The following is a 19673-nucleotide window of genomic DNA, read 5'->3' on the forward strand; positions in this document are numbered from 1 at the left end:
TGCAGATATAGGTGTGATATCACTATCACTGCAGGTATAGGTGAGATCACCATCACTGCAGATATAGGTGTGAGATCACTATCACTACAGATATAGGTGTTAAATCTCTATTACTGTAGATATTGTTGTGAGATAACTATCACTGTAGATATAGGTGTGAGATACCTATCACTGCAGATATTACTTCAGATATAGGTGGGAGATCACTATCACTGCAGATATTGGTGTGAGATCACTATTACTGCAGATATAGGTGTGAGATCACTATCACTGCAGATACAGGTTTGAGATCTCTATCACTGTAGATATTGGTGTGAGATCACCATCAATGCAGATATTGGTGTGAAATCACTATCTCTGCAGTTTAGGTGTGAGATCACCATCACTGCACATATAGGTGTGAGATCACCATCACTGCAGATATAGGTTTGAGATCACTATCACTGCAGATATTGGTGTGAGATCACTATCACTGCAGATATAGGTGTGAGATCACCATCACTGCAGATATTGGTGTGAGATCACTATCACTGCTGATATAGGTGTGAGATCACTATCACTGCAGATATTACATCATATATAGTTGTGAGATGACTATCACTGCAGATATAAGTGTGAGATCACTATCACTGCAGATAAAGATGTGAGATCTCTATCACTGTAGATATTGGTGTGAGATCACCATCACTACAGATATTGATGTGAGATCACTATCACTGTAAATATAGGTGTGAGATCACTATCACTGTAGATATAGGTGTGAGATCACCATCACTGCAGATATATGTGTGAGATCACTATCACTGCAGATATAGGTGTGAGCTCACTATCTCTGCAGTTTAGTTGTGAGATCACTATCACTGCAGATATAGGTGCGATCACCATCACTGCAGATATAGGTGTGAGATCACCATCACTGCAGTTATGGGTGTGAGATCACTATCATTGCAGAGATAGGTGTTAGATCACTATCACTGCTGATATAGGTGTAAGATCACCATCACTGCAGATATAGGTGTGCGATCACCATTACTTCATATATAGTTGTGAGATCACTATCACTGCAGATATAGGTGGGAGATCACTATCACTGCAGATATAGGTGTGAGATCACTATCACTGCAGATATAGGTGTGAGATCACCATCACTGCAGATGTTGCTTCAGATATATGTGTGAGATCACTATCACTGCTGAAATAGGTGAGATCACCATCACAGCAGATATAGGTGTGAGATCACCATCGCTGCAGATATAGGTGTGAGATCACTATTACTGCAGATATAGGTGTGAGATTGCCATCACTTCAGATATTGGTGTGGGATGACTATCACTGCAGATATAGGTGTGAGATCACTATCACTGCAGATATAGCTGTGAGATCACTATTACTGCAGATATAGGTGTGAGATTGCCATCCCTGCAGATATTATGTGGGACGACTATCAGTGCAGATATAGGTGTGAGATTACTATCACTGCGGATATAGCTGTGAGATCACTATTACTGCAGATATAGGTGTGAGATCACCATCCCTGCAGATTTAGGTGTGAGATCACTATCACTGCAGATATTGGTGTGAGATCACTATCACTGCAGATATAGGTGTGAGATCAACATCACTTCAGATATAGGTTTGAGATCACCATCACTGCAGATATTGGTGTGAGATCACTATCACTGCTGATATAGGTGTAAGTTCACTATCACTGCAGATATTGCTTCAGATATAGGGGTGAGATCTCTGTCACTGTAGATATTGGTGTGCTATCTTCAACACTGCAGATGTAGGTGTGAGATCACCATTACTTCATATATAGTTGTGAGATCACTATCACTACAGATATAGGTGTCAGATCACTATCACTGCAGATATAGGTGTGAGATACCTATCACTGCAGATATTACTTCAGATATAGGTGGGAGATCACTTTCACTGCAGATATATGTGTGAGATTGCCATCAATGCAGATATTGGTGGGAGATGACTATCACTGCAGATATAAGTGTGAGATCACTATCACTGCAGATAAAGATGTGAGGTCTCTATCACTGTAGATATTGGTGTGAGATCACCATCACTGCAGATATTGGTGTGAGATCACTCTCACTGTAAATATAGATGTGAGATCACTATCACTGTAGATATAGGTGTGAGATCACCATTACTTCGATATAGGTGTGAGATCACCATCACAGCAGATATAGCTGTGAGATCACTATCACTGCAGATATAGGTGTGAGATCACTATCACTGCAGATATAGGTGTGAGATCACTATCACTGCAGATATAGGTGTGAGATCACCATCACTGCAGATATATGTGTGAGATCACTATCACTGCAGATATAGGTGTGAGATCACTATCACTGCAGATATAGGTGTGAGATCACCATCACTGCAGATATAACTTCAGATATAGCTGTGAGATCACTATCACTGCTGATATAGGTGAGATCACCATCACAGCAGATATAGGTGTGAGATCACCATCACTGCATATATAGGTGTGGGATCACTATTACTGCAGATATAGGTGTGAGAGCACCGTCACTGCAGACATAGGTGTGAGATCACTATCACTGCATATATAAGTGTGAGGTCATTATCACTGCAGATATTACTTCAGATATAGGTGTGAGATCACTATCACTGCAGATATAGGTGAGATCACCATCACTGTAGACATAGGTGTGAGATCACCATCCCTGTAGATTTAGGTGTGAGATCACTATCACTGCAGATATAGGTGTGAGATCACTATCACTGCAGATATAGCTGTGAGATCACTATTACTGCAGATATAGGTGTGAGATTGCCATCCCTGCAGATATTGGTGTGGGACGACTATCAGTGCAGATATAGGTGTGAGATCACTATCACTGCGGATATAGCTGTGAGATCACTATTACTGCAGATATAGGTGTGAGAGCACCGTCACTGCAGATATAGGTGTGAGATCACTATCACTGCATATATAGGTGTGAGGTCACTATCAATGCAGATATTACTTCAGATATAGGTGTGAGATCACTATCACTGCAGATATAGGTGAGATCACCATCACTGCAGACATAGGTGTGAGATCACCATCCCTGCAGATTTAGGTGTGAGATCACTATCACTGCAGATATTGGTGTGAGATCACTATCACTGCAGATATAGGTGTGAGATCAACATCACTTCAGATATAGGTGTGAGATCACCATCACTGCAGATATTGGTGTAAGTTCACTATCACTGCAGATATTGCTTCAGGTATAGCGGTGAGATCTGTCACTGTAGATATTGGTGTGCTATCTTCAACACTGCAGATATAGGTGTGAGATTACCATTACTTCATCTATAGTTGTGAGATCACTATCACTACAGATATAGGTGAGATCACCATCACTGCAGATATGGGTGTGAGATCACTATCATTGCAGAGATAGGTGTGAGATCACTATCACTGCAGAAATAGGTGTAAGATCACCATCACTGCAGTTATTGGTGTGAGATCATTATCACTGCAGATATAGGTGTGATATCACTATCACTTCAGGTATAGGTGAGATCACCATCACTGCAGATATAGGTGTGAGATCACTATCACTACAGATATAGGTGTTAAATCTCTATTACTGTAGATATTGTTGTGAGATAACTATCACTGTAGATATAGGTGTGAGATACCTATCACTGCAGATATTACTTCAGATATAGGTGGGAGATCACTATCACTGCAGATATTGGTGTGAGATCACTATTACTGCAGATATAGGTGTGAGATCACTATCACTGCAGATACAGGTTTGAGATCTCTATCACTGTAGATATTGGTGTGAGATCACCATCAATGCAGATATTGGTGTGAAATCACTATCTCTGCAGTTTAGGTGTGAGATCACCATCACTGCACATATAGGTGTGAGATCACCATCACTGCAGATATAGGTTTGAGATCACTATCACTGCAGATATTGGTGTGAGATCACTATCACTGCAGATATAGGTGTGAGATCACCATCACTGCAGATATTGGTGTGAGATCACTATCACTGCTGATATAGGTGTGAGATCACTATCACTGCAGATATTACATCATATATAGTTGTGAGATCACTATCACTGCAGATATAAGTGTGAGATCACTATCACTGCAGATAAAGATGTGAGATCTCTATCACTGTAGATATTGGTGTGAGATCACCATCACTACAGATATTGATGTGAGATCACTATCACTGTAAATATAGGTGTGAGATCACTATCACTGTAGATATAGGTGTGAGATCACCATCACTGCAGATATATGTGTGAGATCACTATCACTGCAGATATAGGTGTGAGCTCACTATCTCTGCAGTTTAGTTGTGAGATCACTATCACTGCAGATATAGGTGCGATCACCATCACTGCAGATATAGGTGTGAGATCACCATCACTGCAGTTATGGGTGTGAGATCACTATCATTGCAGAGATAGGTGTTAGATCACTATCACTGCTGATATAGGTGTAAGATCACCATCACTGCAGATATAGGTGTGCGATCACCATTACTTCATATATAGTTGTGAGATCACTATCACTGCAGATATAGGTGGGAGATCACTATCACTGCAGATATAGGTGTGAGATCACTATCACTGCAAATATAGGTGTGAGATCACCATCACTGCAGATATATGTGTGAGATCACTATCACTGCAGATATAGGTGTGAGATCACTATCACTGCAGATATAGGTGTGAGATCACCATCACTGCAGATATAACTTCAGATATAGCTGTGAGATCACTATCACTGCTGATATAGGTGAGATCACCATCACAGCAGATATAGGTGTGAGATCACCATCACTGCATATATAGGTTTGGGATCACTATTACTGCAGATATAGGTGTGAGAGCACCGTCACTGCAGACATAGGTGTGAGATCACTATCACTGCATATATAAGTGTGAGGTCACTATCACTGCAGATATTACTTCAGATATAGGTGTGATATCACTATCACTGCTGAAATAGGTGAGATCACCATCACAGCAGATATAGGTGTGAGATCACCATCACTGCAGATATAGGTGTGAGATCACTATTACTGCAGATATAGGTGTGAGATTGCCATCACTTCAGATATTGGTGTGGGATGACTATCACTGCAGATATAGGTGTGAGATCACTATCACTGCAGATATAGCTGTGAGATCACTATTACTGCAGATATAGGTGTGAGATTGCCATCCCTGCAGATATTATGTGGGACGACTATCAGTGCAGATATAGGTGTGAGATTACTATCACTGCGGATATAGCTGTGAGATCACTATTACTGCAGATATAGGTGTGAGATCACCATCCCTGCAGATTTAGGTGTGAGATCACTATCACTGCAGATATTGGTGTGAGATCACTATCACTGCAGATATAGGTGTGAGATCAACATCACTTCAGATATAGGTTTGAGATCACCATCACTGCAGATATTGGTGTGAGATCACTATCACTGCTGATATAGGTGTAAGTTCACTATCACTGCAGATATTGCTTCAGATATAGGGGTGAGATCTCTGTCACTGTAGATATTGGTGTGCTATCTTCAACACTGCAGATGTAGGTGTGAGATCACCATTACTTCATATATAGTTGTGAGATCACTATCACTACAGATATAGGTGTCAGATCACTATCACTGCAGATATAGGTGTGAGATACCTATCACTGCAGATATTACTTCAGATATAGGTGGGAGATCACTTTCACTGCAGATATATGTGTGAGATTGCCATCAATGCAGATATTGGTGGGAGATGACTATCACTGCAGATATAAGTGTGAGATCACTATCACTGCAGATAAAGATGTGAGGTCTCTATCACTGTAGATATTGGTGTGAGATCACCATCACTGCAGATATTGGTGTGAGATCACTCTCACTGTAAATATAGATGTGAGATCACTATCACTGTAGATATAGGTGTGAGATCACCATTACTTCGATATAGGTGTGAGATCACCATCACAGCAGATATAGCTGTGAGATCACTATCACTGCAGATATAGGTGTGAGATCACTATCACTGCAGATATAGGTGTGAGATCACTATCACTGCAGATATAGGTGTGAGATCACAATCACTGCAGATATATGTGTGAGATCACTATCACTGCAGATATAGGTGTGAGATCACTATCACTGCAGATATAGGTGTGAGATCACCATCACTGCAGATATAACTTCAGATATAGCTGTGAGATCACTATCACTGCTGATATAGGTGAGATCACCATCACAGCAGATATAGGTGTGAGATCACCATCACTGCATATATAGGTGTGGGATCACTATTACTGCAGATATAGGTGTGAGAGCACCGTCACTGCAGACATAGGTGTGAGATCACTATTAATGCATATATAAGTGTGAGGTCACTATCACTGCAGATATTACTTCAGATATAGGTGTGAGATCACTATCACTGCAGATATAGGTGAGATCACCATCACTGTAGACATAGGTGTGAGATCACCATCCCTGTAGATTTAGGTGTGAGATCACTATCACTGCAGGTATTGGTGTGAGATCACTATCACTGCAGATATAGGTGTGAGATCACCATCACTTCAGATATAGGTGTGAGATCACCATCACTGCAGATATTGGTGTGAGATCACTATCACTGCTGATATAGGTGTAAGTTCACTATCACTGCAGATATTGCTTCAGATATAGCGGTGAGATCTGTCACTGTAGATATTGGTGTGTTATCTTCAACACTGCAGATATAGGTGTGAGATCACTATCACTGCAGATATAGGTGTGAGATCACCATCACTGCAGATATAACTTCAGATATAGCTGTGAGATCACTATCACTGCTGATATAGGTGAGATCACCATCACAGCAGATAAAGGTGTGAGATCACCATCACTGCATATATTGGTGTGGGATCACTATTACTGCAGATATAGGTGTGAGATCACTATCTCTGCAGTTTAGGTGTGAGATCACTATCACTACAGATATAGGTGAGATCACCATCACTGCTGATATAGGTGTAAGATCACCATCAGTGCAGATATAGGTGTAAGATCACCATCACTGCAGATATAGGTGTGCGATCACCATTACTTCATATATAGTTGTGAGATCACTATCACTGCAGATATAGGTGGGAGATCACTATCACTGCAGATATAGTTGTGAGATCACTATTACTGCAGATATAGGTGTGAGATTACCATCACTTCAGATATTGGTGTGGGATGACTATCACTGCAGATATAGGTGTGAGATCACTATCACTGCAGATATAGCTGTGAGATCACTATTACTGCAGATATAGGTGTGAGATTGCCATCCCTGCAGATATTGGTGTGGGACGACTATCAGTGCAGATATAGGTGTGAGATCACTATCACTGCGGATATAGCTGTGAGATCACTATTACTGCAGATATAGGTGTGAGAGCACCGTCACTGCAGATATAGGTGTGAGATCACTATCACTGCATATATAGGTGTGAGGTCACTATCAATGCAGATATGACTTCAGATATAGGTGTGAGATCACTATCACTGCAGATATAGGTGAGATCACCATCACTGCAGACATAGGTGTGAGATCACCATCCCTGCAGATTTAAGTGTGAGATCACTATCACTGCAGATATTGGTGTGAGATCACTATCACTGCAGATATAGGTGTGAGATCACTATCACTGCGGATATAGCTGTGAGATCACTATTACTGCAGATATAGGTGTGAGAGCACCGTCACTGCAGATATAGGTGTGAGATCACTATCACTGCATATATAGGTGTGAGGTCACTATCAATGCAGATATTACTTCAGATATAGGTGTGAGATCACTATCACTGCAGATATAGGTGAGATCACCATCACTGCAGACATAGGTGTGAGATCACCATCCCTGCAGATTTAGGTGTGAGATCACTATCACTGCAGATATTAGTGTGAGATCACTATCACTGCAGATATAGGTGTGAGATCAACATCACTTCAGATATAGGTGTGAGATCACCATCACTGCAGATATTGGTGTAAGTTCACTATCACTGCAGATATTGCTTCAGGTATAGCGGTGAGATCTGTCACTGTAGATATTGGTGTGCTATCTTCAACACTGCAGATATAGGTGTGAGATTACCATTACTTCATCTATAGTTGTGAGATCACTATCACTACAGATATAGGTGAGATCACCATCACTGCAGATATGGGTGTGAGATCACTATCATTGCAGAGATAGGTGTGAGATCACTATTACTGCAGATATAGGTGTGAGATCACCATCACTGCAGATATAGGTTTGAGATCACTATCACTGCAGATATTGGTGTGAGATCACTATCACTGCAGATATAGGTGTGAGATCACCATCACTGCAGATATTGGTGTGAGATCACTATCACTGCTGATATAGGTGTGAGATCACTATCACTGCAGATATTACATCATATATAGTTGTGAGATCACTATCACTGCAGATATAAGTGTGAGATCACTATCACTGTAGATAAAGATGTGAGATCTCTATCACTGTAGATATTGGTGTGAGGTCACCATCACTACAGATATTGATGTGAGATCACTATCACTGTAAATATAGGTGTGAGATCACTATCACTGTAGATATAGGTGTGAGATCACCATCACTGCAGATATATGTGTGAGATCACTATCACTGCAGATATAGGTGGGAGATCACTATCACTGCAGATATAGTTGTGAGATCACTATTACTGCAGATATAGGTGTGAGATTACCATCACTTCAGATATTGGTGTGGGATGACTATCACTGCAGATATAGGTGTGAGATCACTATCACTGCAGATATAGCTGTGAGATCACTATTACTGCAGATATAGGTGTGAGATTGCCATCCCTGCAGATATTGGTGTGGGACGACTATCAGTGCAGATATAGGTGTGAGATCACTATCACTGCGGATATAGCTGTGAGATCACTATTACTGCAGATATAGGTGTGAGAGCACCATCACTGCAGATATAGGTGTGAGATCACTATCACTGCATATATAGGTGTGAGGTCACTATCAATGCAGATATTACTTCAGATATAGGTGTGAGATCACTATCACTGCAGATATAGGTGAGATCACCATCACTGCAGACATAGGTGTGAGATCACCATCCCTGCAGATTTAGGTGTGAGATCACTATCACTGCAGATATTGGTGTGAGATCACTATCACTGCAGATATAGGTGTGAGATCAACATCACTTCAGATATAGGTGTGAGATCACCATCACTGCAGATATTGGTGTAAGTTCACTATCACTGCAGATATTGCTTCAGGTATAGCGGTGAGATCTGTCACTGTAGATATTGGTGTGCTATCTTCAACACTGCAGATATAGGTGTGAGATTACCATTACTTCATCTATAGTTGTGAGATCACTATCACTACAGATATAGGTGAGATCACCATCACTGCAGATATGGGTGTGAGATCACTATCATTGCAGAGATAGGTGTGAGATCACTATCACTGCAGAAATAGGTGTAAGATCACCATCACTGCAGTTATTGGTGTGAGATCATTATCACTGCAGATATAGGTGTGATATCACTATCACTGCAGGTATAGGTGAGATCACCATCACTGCAGATATAGGTGTGAGATCACTATCACTACAGATATAAGTGTTAAATCTCTATTACTGTAGATATTGTTGTGAGATAACTATCACTGTAGATATAGGTGTGAGATACCTATCACTGCAGATATTACTTCAGATATAGGTGGGAGATCACTATCACTGCAGATATTGGTGTGAGATCACTATTACTGCAGATATAGGTGTGAGATCACTATCACTGCAGATACAGGTTTGAGATCTCTATCACTGTAGATATTGGTGTGAGATCACCATCAATGCAGATATTGGTGTGAAATCACTATCTCTGCAGTTTAGGTGTGAGATCACCATCACTGCACATATAGGTGTGAGATCACCATCACTGCAGATATAGGTTTGAGATCACTATCACTGCAGATATTGGTGTGAGATCACTATCACTGCAGATATAGGTGTGAGATCACCATCACTGCAGATATTGGTGTGAGATCACTATCACTGCTGATATAGGTGTGAGATCACTATCACTGCAGATATTACATCATATATAGTTGTGAGATCACTATCACTGCAGATATAAGTGTGAGATCACTATCACTGCAGATAAAGATGTGAGATCTCTATCACTGTAGATATTGGTGTGAGATCACCATCACTACAGATATTGATGTGAGATCACTATCACTGTAAATATAGGTGTGAGATCACTATCACTGTAGATATAGGTGTGAGATCACCATCACTGCAGATATATGTGTGAGATCACTATCACTGCAGATATAGGTGTGAGCTCACTATCTCTGCAGTTTAGTTGTGAGATCACTATCACTGCAGATATAGGTGCGATCACCATCACTGCAGATATAGGTGTGAGATCACCATCACTGCAGTTATGGGTGTGAGATCACTATCATTGCAGAGATAGGTGTTAGATCACTATCACTGCTGATATAGGTGTAAGATCACCATCACTGCAGATATAGGTGTGCGATCACCATTACTTCATATATAGTTGTGAGATCACTATCACTGCAGATATAGGTGGGAGATCACTATCACTGCAGATATAGGTGTGAGATCACTATCACTGCAGATATAGGTGTGAGATCACCATCACTGCAGATATATGTGTGAGATCACTATCACTGCAGATATAGGTGTGAGATCACTATCACTGCAGATATAGGTGTGAGATCACCATCACTGCAGATATAACTTCAGATATAGCTGTGAGATCACTATCACTGCTGATATAGGTGAGATCACCATCACAGCAGATATAGGTGTGAGATCACCATCACTGCATATATAGGTGTGGGATCACTATTACTGCAGATATAGGTGTGAGAGCACCGTCACTGCAGACATAGGTGTGAGATCACTATCACTGCATATATAAGTGTGAGGTCACTATCACTGCAGATATTACTTCAGATATAGGTGTGATATCACTATCACTGCTGAAATAGGTGAGATCACCATCACAGTAGATATAGGTGTGAGATCACCATCACTGCAGATATAGGTGTGAGATCACTATTACTGCAGATATAGGTGTGAGATTGCCATCACTTCAGATATTGGTGTGGGATGACTATCACTGCAGATATAGGTGTGAGATCACTATCACTGCAGATATAGCTGTGAGATCACTATTACTGCAGATATAGGTATGAGATTGCCATCCCTGCAGATATTATGTGGGACGACTATCAGTGCAGATATAGGTGTGAGATTACTATCACTGCGGATATAGCTGTGAGATCACTATTACTGCAGATATAGGTGTGAGATCACCATCCCTGCAGATTTAGGTGTGAGATCACTATCACTGCAGATATTGGTGTGAGATCACTATCACTGCAGATATAGGTGTGAGATCAACATCACTTCAGATATAGGTTTGAGATCACCATCACTGCAGATATTGGTGTGAGATCACTATCACTGCTGATATAGGTGTAAGTTCACTATCACTGCAGATATTGCTTCAGATATAGGGGTGAGATCTCTGTCACTGTAGATATTGGTGTGCTATCTTCAACACTGCAGATGTAGGTGTGAGATCACCATTACTTCATATATAGTTGTGAGATCACTATCACTACAGATATAGGTGTCAGATCACTATCACTGCAGATATAGGTGTGAGATACCTATCACTGCAGATATTACTTCAGATATAGGTGGGAGATCACTTTCACTGCAGATATATGTGTGAGATTGCCATCAATGCAGATATTGGTGGGAGATGACTATCACTGCAGATATAAGTGTGAGATCACTATCACTGCAGATAAAGATGTGAGGTCTCTATCACTGTAGATATTGGTGTGAGATCACCATCACTGCAGATATTGGTGTGAGATCACTCTCACTGTAAATATAGATGTGAGATCACTATCACTGTAGATATAGGTGTGAGATCACCATTACTTCGATATAGGTGTGAGATCACCATCACAGCAGATATAGCTGTGAGATCACTATCACTGCAGATATAGGTGTGAGATCACTATCACTGCAGATATAGGTGTGAGATCACTATCACTGCAGATATAGGTGTGAGATCACCATCACTGCAGATATATGTGTGAGATCACTATCACTGCAGATATAGGTGTGAGATCACTATCACTGCAGATATAGGTGTGAGATCACCATCACTGCAGATATAACTTCAGATATAGCTGTGAGATCACTATCACTGCTGATATAGGTGAGATCACCATCACAGCAGATATAGGTGTGAGATCACCATCACTGCATATATAGGTGTGGGATCACTATTACTGCAGATATAGGTGTGAGAGCACCGTCACTGCAGACATAGGTGTGAGATCACTATCACTGCATATATAAGTGTGAGGTCACTATCACTGCAGATATTACTTCAGATATAGGTGTGATATCACTATCACTGCAGATATAGGTGAGATCACCATCACTGTAGACATAGGTGTGAGATCACCATCCCTGTAGATTTAGGTGTGAGATCACTATCACTGCAGGTATTTGGTGTGAGATCACTATCACTGCAGATATAGGTGTGAGATCACCATCACTTCAGATATAGGTGTGAGATCACCATCACTGCAGATATTGGTGTGAGATCACTATCACTGCTGATATAGGTATAAGTTCACTATCACTGCAGATATTGCTTCAGATATAGCGGTGAGATCTGTCACTGTAGATATTGGTGTGTTATCTTCAACACTGCAGATATAGGTGTGAGATCACTATCACTGCAGATATAGATGTGAGATCACCATCACTGCAGATATAACTTCAGATATAGCTGTGAGATCACTATCACTGCTGATATAGGTGAGATCACCATCACAGCAGATAAAGGTGTGAGATCACCATCACTGCATATATTGGTGTGGGATCACTATTACTGCAGATATAGGTGTGAGATCACTATCTCTGCAGTTTAGGTGTGAGATCACTATCACTACAGATATAGGTGAGATCACCATCACTGCTGATATAGGTGTAAGATCACCATCAGTGCAGATATAGGTGTAAGATCACCATCACTGCAGATATAGGTGTGCGATCACCATTACTTCATATATAGTTGTGAGATCACTATCACTGCAGATATAGGTGGGAGATCACTATCACTGCAGATATAGTTGTGAGATCACTATTACTGCAGATATAGGTGTTAGATTACCATCACTTCAGATATTGGTGTGGGATGACTATCACTGCAGATATAGGTGTGAGATCACTATCACTGCAGATATAGCTGTGAGATCACTATTACTGCAGATATAGGTGTGAGATTGCCATCCCTGCAGATATTGGTGTGGGACGACTATCAGTGCAGATATAGGTGTGAGATCACTATCACTGCGGATATAGCTGTGAGATCACTATTACTGCAGATATAGGTGTGAGAGCACCGTCACTGCAGATATAGGTGTGAGATCACTATCACTGCATATATAGGTGTGAGGTCACTATCAATGCAGATATGACTTCAGATATAGGTGTGAGATCACTATCACTGCAGATATAGGTGAGATCACCATCACTGCAGACATAGGTGTGAGATCACCATCCCTGCAGATTTAGGTGTGAGATCACTATCACTGCAGATATTGGTGTGAGATCACTATCACTGCAGATGTAGGTGTGAGATCACTATCACTGCGGATATAGCTGTGAGATCACTATTACTGCAGATATAGGTGTGAGAGCACCGTCACTGCAGATATAGGTGTGAGATCACTATCACTGCATATATAGGTGTGAGGTCACTATCAATGCAGATATTACTTCAGATATAGGTGTGAGATCACTATCACTGCAGATATAGGTGAGATCACCATCACTGCAGACATAGGTGTGAGATCACCATCCCTGCAGATTTAGGTGTGAGATCACTATCACTGCAGATATTGGTGTGAGATCACTATCACTGCAGATATAGGTGTGAGATCAACATCACTTCAGATATAGGTGTGAGATCACCATCACTGCAGATATTGGTGTAAGTTCACTATCACTGCAGATATTGCTTCAGGTATAGCGGTGAGATCTGTCACTGTAGATATTGGTGTGCTATCTTCAACACTGCAGATATAGGTGTGAGATTACCATTACTTCATCTATAGTTGTGAGATCACTATCACTACAGATATAGGTGAGATCACCATCACTGCAGATATGGGTGTGAGATCACTATCATTGCAGAGATAGGTGTGAGATCACTATTACTGCAGATATAGGTGTGAGATCACCATCACTGCAGATATAGGTTTGAGATCACTATCACTGCAGATATTGGTGTGAGATCACTATCACTGCAGATATAGGTGTGAGATCACCATCACTGCAGATATTGGTGTGAGATCACTATCACTGCTGATATAGGTGTGAGATCACTATCACTGCAGATATTACATCATATATAGTTGTGAGATCACTATCACTGCAGATATAAGTGTGAGATCACTATCACTGCAGATAAAGATGTGAGATCTCTATCACTGTAGATATTGGTGTGAGGTCACCATCACTACAGATATTGATGTGAGATCACTATCACTGTAAATATAGGTGTGAGATCACTATCACTGTAGATATAGGTGTGAGATCACCATCACTGCAGATATATGTGTGAGATCACTATCACTGCAGATATAGGTGTGAGCTCACGATCTCTGCAGTTTAGTTGTGAGATCACTATCACTGCAGATATAGGTGCGATCACCATCACTGCAGATATAGGTGTGAGATCACCATCACTGCAGTTATGGGTGTGAGATCACTATCATTGCAGAGATAGGTGTTAGATCACTATCACTGCTGATAGAGGTGTAAGATCACCATCACTGCAGATATAGGTGTGCGATCACCATTACTTCATATATAGTTGTGAGATCACTATCACTGCAGATATAGGTGGGAGATCACTATCACTGCAGATATAGGTGTGAGATCACTATCACTGCAGATATAGGTGTGAGATCACCATCACTGCAGATGTTGCTTCAGATATATGTGTGAGATCACTATCACTGCTGAAATAGGTGAGATCACCGTCACAGCATATATAGGTGTGAGATCACCATCACTGCAGATATAGGTGTGAGATCACTATTACTGCAGATATATGTGTGAGATTGCCATCACTTCAGATATTGGTGTGGGATGACTATCACTGCAGATATAGGTGTGAGATCACTATCACTGCAGAGATAGGTGTGAGATCGCCATCACTGCAGATATAACTTCAGACATAGCTGTGAGATCACTATTACTGCATATATAGGTGTGAGGTCACTATCACTGCAGATATTACTTCAGATATAGGTGTGAGATCACTATCACTGCAGATATAGGTGAGATCACCATCACTGCAGACATAGGTGTGAGATCACCATCCCTGTAGATTTAGGTGTGAGATCACTATCACTGCAGATATTGGTGTGAGATCACTATCACTGCAGATATAGATGTGAGATCACCATCACTTCAGATATAGGTGTGAGATCACCATCACTGCAGATATTGATGTGAGATCACTATTACTACTGATATAGGTGTAAGTTCACTATCACTGCAGATATTGCTTCAGATATAGCGGTGAGATCTGTCACTGTAGATATTGGTGTGCTATCTTCAACACTGCAGATATAGGTGTGAGATCACCATTACTTCATATATAGTTGTGAGATCACTATCACTAAAGATATAGGTGAGATCACCATCACTGCAGATATGGGTGTGAGATCATGATCATTGCAGAGATAGGTGTGAGATCACTATCACTGCAGAAATAGGTGTAAGATCACCATCACTGCAGTTATTGGTGTGACATCATTATCACTGCAGATATAGGTGTGAGATGACCATCACTGCAGATTTAGGTGTGAGATTAGCATCACTGCAGATGTAGGTGTGAGATCACTGTCATTGCAGAGATAGGTGTGAGATCACCATCACTGCAGATATAGGTGTGAAATTACTATCACTGCCTATATAGGTGTGAGATCACCAATACTTCGTATATAGTTGTGAGATCACTATCACTACAGATATAGGTGAGATCACCATCACTGCATTTATTGGTGTGAGATAACCATCACTGTAGATTAGTTGTGAGATCACTATCACTGCAGATATAGGTGTGAGATCACTATCACTGCAGATATAGGTGCGAGATCATTATCACTGCAGATATAGGTGTGAGATCACCCTTAGGTGAGTTATAGGTGTGAGATCACTATAACTGCAGATACAGGTGTGAGATCAGCATCACTGCAGATATAGGTGTGAGATCTCCATCACTGCAGATATTGTTGTGAGATCTCAATCACTGCTGATAAAGGTGTGAGATCACTATCACGGCAGATATAGGTGAGATCACCATCACTGCAGATATAGGTGTGAGATCACCATCACTGCAGATATAGGTGTGATATTACTATCACTGGAGATATACGTGTGAGATGACCATCGCTGAAGATATTGGTGTGAGATCACCATCACTGCAGATATTGATGTGAGATCACTATCACTGTAAATATAGGTGTGAGATCACTATTACTGTAGATATAGGTGTGAGATCACCATCACTGCAGATATAGGTGTGAGATCACTATCACTGCAGATATAGGTGTGAGATCACCATCACTGCAGTTATGGGTGTGAGATCACTATCATTGCAGAGATAGGTGTTAGATCACTATCACTGCTGATATAGGTGTAAGATCACCATCACTGCAGATATAGGTGTGCACTCACCATTACTACATATATAGTTGTGAGATTACAATCACTGCAGATATAGGTGTGAGGTCACTATCACTGCAGATATAGGTGTGAAATCTCTATTACTGTAGATATTGTAGTCAGATCACTATCACTGCAGATATAGGTGAGAGATACCTATCACTGCAGATATGACTTCAGATATAGGTGTGAGATCACTTTCACTGCAGATATTACTCCAGATATAGGTGAGAGATCAGTATCACTGCAGATATAGGTGTGAGATGACCATCACTGCAGATTTAGGTGTGAGATTAGCATCACTGCAGATGTAGGTGTGAGATCACTGTCATTGCAGATATAGGTGTGAGATCACCATCACTGCAGATATAGGTGTGAAATTACTATCACTGCCTATATAGGTGTGAGATCACCAATACTTCGTATATAGTTGTGAGATCACTATCACTACAGATATAGGTGAGATCACCATCACTGCATTTATTGGTGTGAGATAACCATCACTGTAGATTAGGTGTGAGATCACTATCACTGCAGATATAGGTGTGAGATCACTATCACTGCAGATATAGGTGCGAGATCATTATCACTGCAGATATAGGTGTGAGATCACCATTAGTTGAGTTATAGGTGTGAGATCACTATAACTGCAGATACAGGTGTGAGATCAGCATCACTGCAGATATAGGTGTGAGATCACCATCACTGCAGATATTGTTGTGAGATCTCAATAACTGCTGATAAAGGTGTGAGATCACTATCACGGCAGATATAGGTGAGATCACAATCACTGCAGATATAGGTGTGAGATCACCATCACTGCAGATATAGGTGTGATATTACTATCACTGAAGATATACGTGTGAGATGACCATCGCTGCAGATATTGGTGTGAGATCACCATCACTGCAGATATTGATGTGAGATCACTATCACTGTAAATATAGGTGTGAGATCACTATTACTGTAGATATAGGTGTGAGATCACCATCACTGCAGATATAGGTGTGAGATCACTATCACTGCAGATATAGGTGTGGGATCACTATCACTGCAGATATAGGTGTGAGATCATTATCACTGCAGATATAGGTGTCTGATCTCTATCACTGTAGATATTGGTGTGAGATCACTATCATTGCAGAGATAGGTGTTAGATCACTATCACTGCTGATATAGGTGTAAGATCACCATCACTGCAGATATAGGTGTGCACTCACCATTACTTCATATATAGTTGTGAGATTACAATCACTGCAGATATAGTTGTGAGGTCACTATCACTGCAGATATAGGTGTGAAATCTCTATTACTGTAGATATTGTAGTCAGATCACTATCACTGCAGATATAGGTGAGAGATACCTATCACTGCAGATATGACTTCAGATATAGGTGGAAGATCACTTTCACTGCAGATATCTGTGTGAGATTGCCATCAATGCAGATATTGGTGGGAGATGACTATCACTGCAGATATAAGTGTGTGATCACTATCACTGCAGATAAAGATGTGAGGTCTCTATCACTGTAGATATTGGTGTGAGATCACCATCACTGCAGATATTGGTGTGAGATCACTCTCACTGTAAATATAGGTGTGAGATCACTATCACTGTAGATATAGGTGTGAGACCACCATTACTTCGATATAGGTGTGAGTTCACCATCACAGCAGATATAGGTGTGAGATCACTATCACTGCAGATATAGGTGTGAGATCACCATCACTGCAGATATAGGTGTGAGATCACTATCACTGCAGATATAGGTGTGAGATCATTATCACTGCAGATATAGGTGTCTGATTTCTATCACTGTAGATATTGGTGTGAGATCAATATCACTGCAGATATAGGTGTGAGATCACCATCACTACAGATAATACTTTAGATATAGGTGTGAGATCACTATCACTGCTGATGTAGGTGAGATCACCATCACAGCAGTTATAGGTGTGAGATCACCATCACTGAAGATGTAGGTGTGAGATCACTATCACTGCAGATATAGGTGTGAGATCACCATCACTGCAGATATAACTTCAGATATAGCTGTGAGATCACTATCACTGCTGATATAGGTGAGATCACCATCACTGCTGATATAGGTGTAAGATCACCATCACTGCAGATATAGGTGTGCGATCACCATTACTTCATATATAGCTGTGAGATCACTATCACTGCAGATATAGGTGGGAGATTACTATCACTGCAGATATAGGTGTGAGATCACTATCACTGCAGATATAGGTGTGAGATCACCATCACTACAGATGTTGCTTCAGATATATGTGTGAGATCACTATCACTGCTGAAATAGGTGAGATCACAGTCACAGCATATAGAGGTGTGAGATCACCATCACTGCAGATATAGGTGTGAGATCACTATTACTGCAGATATATGTGTGAGATTGCCATCACTTCAGATATTGGTGTGGGATGACTATCACTGCAGATATAGGTGTGAGATCACTATCACTGCAGATATAGGTGGGAGATCACTATCACTGCAGATATAGGTGTGAGATCACTATCACTGCAGATATAGGTGTGAGATCACCATCACTGCAGATGTTGCTTCAGATATATGTGTGAGATCACTATCACTGCTGAAATAGGTGAGATCACCGTCACAGCATATATAGGTGTGAGATCACCATCACTGCAGATATAGGTGTGAGATCACTATTACTGCAGATATATGTGTGAGATTGCCATCACTTCAGATATTGGTGTGGGATGACTATCACTGCAGATATAGGTGTGAGATCACTATCTCTGCAGTTTAGGTGTGAGATCA

The sequence above is a fragment of the Triturus cristatus genome, chromosome 1_1, assembly GCF_964204655.1.
Source record: "Triturus cristatus chromosome 1_1, aTriCri1.1, whole genome shotgun sequence".
NCBI classification, from domain to species: domain Eukaryota; kingdom Metazoa; phylum Chordata; class Amphibia; order Caudata; family Salamandridae; genus Triturus; species Triturus cristatus.